The sequence below is a fragment of the Salvelinus sp. IW2-2015 genome, linkage group LG32 (genome assembly GCF_002910315.2).
Source record: "Salvelinus sp. IW2-2015 linkage group LG32, ASM291031v2, whole genome shotgun sequence".
NCBI lineage: Eukaryota > Metazoa > Chordata > Actinopteri > Salmoniformes > Salmonidae > Salvelinus > Salvelinus sp. IW2-2015.
Genome location: NC_036871.1, coordinates 29,229,988 through 29,235,987, shown reverse-complemented (window position 1 = coordinate 29,235,987; position 6,000 = coordinate 29,229,988). Strand labels below are relative to the sequence as shown.

The window sequence follows — 6,000 nt, the reverse complement described above, 5'->3', positions numbered from 1 at the left end:
AATTCAGGGCACACTTAACCAGCATGGCTACCACAGCATTCTGCAGCAATACGCCGTCCCATCTGGTTTGCACTTAGTGGGACTATCATTTCTTTTTCAACAGGACATGGACCCAAAACACACCTCCAGGCTCTGTAAGGGCTATTTGACCAAGAATGAGAGCGATGGAGTGCTGCATCAGATGACCTGGCCTCCACAATCACCCAACCGCAACCCAATTGAGATGGTTTGGGATGAGTTTGACTGCAGAGTGAAGGAAAAGCAGCCAACAAGTGCTCAGCATATGTGGGAACTCCTTCAAGACTGTTTGAAAAGCATTCCAGGTGACTACCTCGTGAAGTTGGTTGAGAGAATGCCAAGAGTGTGCAAAGCTGTCAACAAGGCAACGGGTGGCTACTTTGAAAAATCTAAAATATATTATGATTTATTTAACACTTTTTTAGTTACTACATGATTCCATATGTTTAATTTCACAGTTTTTATGTCTTCACTATTATTCTACAATGTAGAAAATAGTAAAAATAAAGAAAAACCCTTGAGTGAGTAGGTGTGTCCAAACTTTTGACTGGTACTGTATATACAGTTGAAGTCGTAAGAATACATACACTTAGGTTGGAGTCATTAAAACTCGTTTTTCAACCACTCCACAAATTTCTTGATAACAAACTATGGTTTTGGCATGTCGGTTAGAACATCCTCTTTGTGCATGACACAAGTAATTTTTCCAAAAATTGTTTACATACAGATTATTTCACTTATAATTCACTGTATCACAATTCCAGTGGGTCAGAAGTTTACATACACTAAGTTGACTGTGACTTTAAACAGCTTGGAAAATTCCAGAAAATGATGTCATGGCTTTAGAAGCTTATGATAGGCTAATTGACACAATTTGAGTCAATTGGAGGTATACCTGTGGATGTATTTCAAGGCCTACCTGCAAACTCAGTGCCTCTTTGCTTGACATCATGGGAAAATCAAAAGAAATCCCCCAAGTCCTCAGAAAAATAATTGTAGACCTTCACAAGTCTGGTTCATCCTTGGGAGCAATTTCCAAATGTATGAAGGTACCACGTTCATCTGTCAAAACAATAGTACGCAAGTATAAACACCATGGGACCACGCAGCTGTCATACATCAGGAAGGAGACGCGTCTCTGTCTCCTATAGATGAACGTCTTTAGTGAAAAGTGAAAATCAATCCCAGAACAACAGCAAAGGACCCTGTGAAGATGCTGAAGGAAACAGGTACAAAAGTATCTATATCCACAGTAAAACGAGTCCTATATCGACATAACCTGAAAGGCCGCTCAGCAAGGAAGAAGCCACTGCTCCAAAACCGCCATAAAAAAGCTGGACTATGGTTTGCACCTGCACATGGGGACAAAGAACGTACTTTTTGGAGAAATGTCCTCTGATCTGATGAAACAAAAATATAACTTTTTGGCCACAATGACCTTCGTTATGTTTGGAGGAAAGAGGGGGAGGCTTGCAAGCCCGAAGAACACCATCCCAACCGTGAAGAACAGGAGTGGCAGCATCATGTTGTGGGGGTGCTTTGCTGCAGGAGGGACTGGTGCACTTCACAAAACAGATCGCATCATGAGGTAGGAAAATTATGTGGATATATTGAAGCAACATCTCAAGACAACAGTCAGGAAGTTAAAGCTTGGTCGCGAATGGGTCTTCCAAATGGACAATGACCCCAAGTATACTTCTAAAGTTGTGACAAAATGGCTTAAGGACAACAAAGTCAAGGTATTGGAGTGGCCATCAAAAAACCCTGAATCCTATAGAAAATGTGTGGGCAGAACTGAAAAGGCGTGTACGAGCAAGGAGGCCTACAAACCTGACTCAGTTACACCAGCTCCAGCAATGGGCCAAAATTCACCCAATTTATTGTGGGATGCTTGTGGAAGGCTACCCAAAACGTTTGACCCAAGTTAAACAATTTAAAGGCAATGCCAACAAATACTAATTGATTGTATGTAAACTTCTGACCCCTGGGAATGTGATGAAAGAAATAAAAGCTGAAATAAATCATTCTCTCTGCTATTATTCTGACATTTCACATTCTTACAATATAGTGGTGATCCCAACTGACCTATAACAGGGAATTTTTGCTTGGATTAAATGTCAGGAATTGTGATAAACTGAGTTTAAATGTATTTGGCTAAGGTATATGTAAACTTCAACTGTATATGGTTGTCTAGCAAGGATCAACAACCAATTTGGCAGAGCTTGAGGATTTTTTTTATAATAATGGGAAACTATTGTACAATCCAGGTGTGCAAGGCTCTTAGAGACTAACCCAGAATGACTCACAGCTGTAATCACTGTCAAAGGTGATTCTAACATGTACATTTCTGTATTTCATTCTCAATAAATTTGCAAAAATGTATTGAAACATGTTTTCACTTTGTCATGTTTTTTTTTGTGTAGATGGGAAAGAAAAACAATCTATTGAATCCATTTTTAATTCAACTGTAACGCAACAAAATGTGTACTAAGTAAAGGGGTATGAATACTTTCTGAAGGCAATGTAGATGGTTATATCCCTTCCTTGATCCAGCATATCCATTGACATGTATTTATTCATTGTTTTATATGTATTTATTCATTGTTTCCAAAGTCAAATGGCATTTTGAGATAGAGGAAAGATGAAAGTATTGAAACTATTTAGATGAAGACTAAGCTGTTTATATGCCATCTGTTACAACTAAACATGTGAATCAGCATGAAGACAGACACAGTGTGCATGTCTTACAACGTCCCCTCCATGCATGAGAGGATTTCTGTAATGAAAAATTCAACAGCTCCCACAATCTAGAGCTGTGAAGATTGCAAGGATTGCCTCGCGAATGCCCCCTCCCTCTATAACAGCCATGGTAGCACCCCGGGTGTGCTAGTTCCTGCTCTAGGGGAAACCACTGCTGAGAGGGAGAGGATACTGCTGCTTCTTACTACACCTTCTTAAAGCAATTGAGCGGGACCTTAAGCGCAACAAATGCATAAAATACTGTATGAATTGGATGTAACATATCATACGAATTGCACCAAAAAAAGGAGGTAACATACAGGAAATGGATGACGTAGTAGACGATTGTGCAACATTTTCGGGGACCCGTTTTGGTTCGTGAGCAGTACTTTCAAAGCTACTGGCTGAAATTATACAAAACTTGTATAACGCATCTTGAATACAGTAACAGAGGAGCAAACACAGAGAAATAGAATGGACGTCCCCATTCAAGTCAATGATGGCATAATGGGTGGACCGGTAGTCATTTTGAGTGAACCCATTGGAGCAAAGCAGGAAGTAAAAACAGGAAGTAAAAGTAGGAAGTGTACCCCTCAATCTGTGCTGTGATTTGTTGATTCAGCTCAACTGACATTACAAAAATACATTCCATTATATGAGCCACATCAGTTAACATAATTTGAATGAACATTCTACATTACATCCAAGATGGATGGAACCAATATACACAGGCAGGTTGGAAAGCAAAGGCTAGCTTTTTCAAACAGAAATGTGCATCCTGTAGCACAAACTCAAAAAAGTTCTGGGACACTGTAAAGTCCATGGAGAATAAGAGCACCTCCTCCCAGCTGCCTCACTGCACTGAGGCTAGGAAACACTGTCACCACTGGTAAATCGCCAAATAATTGAGAATTTCAGTAAGCATTTTTCTATGGCTGGCCATGCTTTCCACCTTGCTACCCCTACCCCCGTCAACAGCCCTGCGCACCCCACAGCAACTTGCCCAAGCCACCTCATTTCTCCATCACCCAAATCCAGATAGCTGATGTTCTGAAAGAGCTGCAAAATCTGGACCCCTACAAATCAGCCGGGCTAGACAATCTGGACCTCTATTTCTAAAATTATCTGCCGAAATTGTTTGCAATCCCTATTCTAGCCTGTTCAACCTTTCTTTCGTATCGTCTGAGATTCCCATAGATTGGAAAGCTGCCATGGTCATCCCCCTCTTCAAAGGGGAGACACTCTAGACCCAAACTGCTACGACCTACTGGGGCAAAAAGTATTTAGTCAGCCCACCAATTGTGAAAGTTCTCCCACTTAAAAAGAGAGAGAGGGCTGTAATTTTCATCATAGGTACACTTCAACTATGACAGACAAAATGAGAAAAAAAATCCAGAAAATCACATTGTAGGATTTTTTTATGAATTTATTTGCAAATTATGGTGGAAAATAAGTATTTGGTCAATAACAAAGTTTATCTCAATACTTTGTTATATCCTTTGTTGGCAATGACAGAGGCAACTTCTGTAAGTCTTCACAAGGTTTCCACACACTGTTGCTGGTATTTTGGCCCATTCCTCCATGCAGATCTCCTCTAGAGCAGTGATGTTTGGGGCTGTTGCTGGGCAACACGGACTTTCAATCCCCTCCAAAGATTTTCTATGGGGTTGAGATTTGGAGACTGGCTAGGCCACTCCAGGACGTTGAAATGCTTCTTACGAAGCCACTCCTTCGTTGCCCGGGCGGTGTGTTTGGGATCATTGTCATGCTGAAAGACCAGCCCGTTTCATCTTCAATGCCCTTGCTGATGGAAGGAGGTTTTCACTCAAAATCTCACGATACATGGCCTTCATTCCTTTCCTTTACACGGATCAGTCGTCCTGGTCCCTTTGCAGAAAAACAGCCCCAAAGCATGATGTTTCCACCCCCATGCTTCACAGTAGGGTATGGTGTTCTTTGGATGCAACTCAGCATTCTTTGTCCTCCCAAACACGACGAGTTGAGATTTTACCAAAAAAGTTCCATTTTGGTTTCATCTGACCATATGACATTCTCCCAATCTTCTTCTGGATCATCCAAATGCTCTCTAGCAAACATCAGATGGGCCTGGACATGTACTGGCTTAAGCAGGGGGACACGTCTGGCACTGCAGAGTTTGAGTCCCTGGCAGCGTAGTGTGTTATCGATGGTAGGCTTTGTTACTTTGGTCCCAGCTCTCTGCAGGTCATTCACTAGGTCCCCCGTGTGGTTCTGGGATTTTTGCTCACCGTTCTTGTGATCATTTTGACCACGGGGTGAGATCTTGCGTGGAGCCCCAGATCAAGGAGAGATTATCAATGGTCTTGTATGTCTTCCATTTCCTAATAATTGCTCCCACAGTTGATTTCTTCAAACCAAGCTGCTTACCTATTGCAGATTCAGTCTTCCCAGCCTGGTGCAGGTCTACAATTTTGTTTCTGGTGTCCTTTGACAGCTCTTTGGTCTTGGCCATAGTGGAGTTTGGAGTGTGACGTTTTGAGGTTGTGGACAGGTGTCTTTTATACTGAATACAAGTTCAAACAGGTGCCATTAATACAGGTAACGAGTGGGGACAGAGGACCTCTTAAAGAAGAAGTTACAGGTCTGTGAGAGCCAGAAATCTTGCTTGTTTGTTAGGTGACCAAATACTTATTTTCCACCATAATTTGCAAATAAATTCATTAAAAATCCTACAATGTGATTTTCTGGAATTTTTTTTCTCATTTTGTCTGTCATAGTTGAAGTGGTACCTATGATGAAAATTACAGGCCTCTCTCATCTTTTTAAGTGGGAGAACTTGCACAATTGGTGGCTGACTAAATACTTTTTTGCCCCACTGTATATCTATTCCTACCCTGCTTTCAAACGTCTTCGATGCCAAGTTAACAAACAGATCACCGACCATTTCGAATCCCACCGTACCTTCTCCGTTATGCAATGTGGTTTCTGAGGCTGGTCATGGGTGCACCTCAGCCATGCTCAAGGTACTAAAACGATTCATAACGCCATACATCGACCTGGCCAAGGCTTTCGACTCTGTCAATCACCACATTCTTATCAGCAGACTCAACAGCCTTGGTTTCTCAAATGACTGCATCGCCTGGTTCACCAACTACTTCCCAGACAGAGTTCAGTGTGTCAAATTGGAGGGCCTGTTGTCCGGACCTCTGACAGTCTCTATAGGGGTGCCACAGGGTTCAATCCTCGGGCCGTCTCTTTTCTCTG

The 6,000-nt window shown here is 41.8% G+C and overlaps 1 long non-coding RNA gene across 1 annotated transcript in view; it reads left to right on the top strand.

Moving 5' to 3' along the window:
* The first annotated feature begins 937 nt into the window (after nt 1-937).
* Nucleotides 938-6,000, top strand: part of LOC139023495 (uncharacterized) — a 182,412-nt gene continuing 177,349 nt past the window's right edge. The window contains exon 1 of the long non-coding RNA XR_011474631.1: nt 938-995. This is a non-coding gene — a long non-coding RNA (uncharacterized lncRNA). The remainder of the gene's footprint in view (nt 996-6,000) is intronic.